Source organism: Penaeus monodon, chromosome 30, assembly GCF_015228065.2.
Source record: "Penaeus monodon isolate SGIC_2016 chromosome 30, NSTDA_Pmon_1, whole genome shotgun sequence".
Taxonomy (NCBI): Eukaryota; Metazoa; Arthropoda; class Malacostraca; order Decapoda; family Penaeidae; genus Penaeus; species Penaeus monodon.
This window is the reverse complement of record NC_051415.1, coordinates 5,606,571-5,608,002: the sequence shown is the minus strand read 5'-3', so window position 1 is coordinate 5,608,002 and position 1,432 is coordinate 5,606,571.

The following is a 1,432-nucleotide window of genomic DNA, read 5'->3' as shown; positions in this document are numbered from 1 at the left end:
AAAACTGTTAAGAATTTGTTTACTTAACATTGTTTCTCATCCCTTCTTTCATGTGAGATAAAGGTTAGCTAAAGTGTATATGAATTTTTCATTACATTTCCCTGTATAATATAGTTTATTTAGACTGATGGCTGGCATTGTGTTCACAGAAGTTAAAATATACAATTTTCAGGTTATCAAAATGCATTGAACATAAAAATATATGATTCATTTGAGCCTATTTTTTAGATTTAAAAAGGAAATAATCATAGAACTTAATGTATTAATCATTACAGTCTATACATATACTTGTTAAATCTCCATATTCACACATAATCCACATTGTCTTGGTGTTCAGTCTTTTAGTTTATCTCCATAGAAATGCAGTAATCTGTTTTGAGACTCATTTATGAATATTTTACATATCATAGACTAATATTGAATTGATAGTTACTAAGCATTCTGTTCAATATATCTTCATTTGAGAAACAAGCCTAGGATTGTTAGGTTCAGAGAGGTAACAGATGATAATGCATTTAGACCATGTATATTAGTTTTGATTATGGTGTGATCACTGATTTTGGCAATTACTGGATAAGTTGTAAAAGTACTGTATGCAGTACTTTTATAATGCAGTCTCAGATCAGCAGTTGAATAGTGTCATTAGTAGGCTGCTTTTAGTAAGAGGTATTGGCATAGCTAATTTCATGTAGTCAGTCAGTTACTAGTGTTTCAGTTTTCACTTTTTAATCAGTCAGCTGTTTATACTGTAATCTTTCTGATGGTACTGAATATTTTCCCTGACTGTTCATTGCAATGTAATGCAGTATCTGTGATTTCTGTTGGTATTAATGAGTATTAGGTCTTCCTAATATTTCACTACCTTGGTTCTGTGCTGTTGTACTGATGTTTTTTGTGTTAACTGATCTTTGACATCCAGTACTCTGCAGAGAAGTACCATATACTCTAGTCATCATATCCAAGCATGACTTAACAATGCTCATGTTTAATGATCATTGAAAAAGATTGTAAAGCATTTATTAATCTTTGGAGTGTTCATGTGAATCTTTTCTAAATGAATATTTTTTACCAAAATGTTTTACCACTAATGAATATTCTTCATAAAATTTGTTAAGGTGAATAAAGTATTTTGTAACTACATGTTTAATTTTATTATGCCCTGAATACAAAGGAAACATATTATTTCATATAATCCAAAATTTAAAACTAAGACACTTGTTAGAAATTTAATGTTGGGGTGTGGAGAGTAAATTCAGATACCTCTTTCAAGTCTGAAAATCCACATGCTAATACTGGATGATGCATAACAGGAATTATGAGACTTTGGAGTACATGTCTTTATAATTTTTCTCCTCTTTGTAATTTTCTCTTTTCCCCTAAATGGTTTCTTTGTTAATGTGGAGACATCTTGTAGCTGACAATCATTTATCAA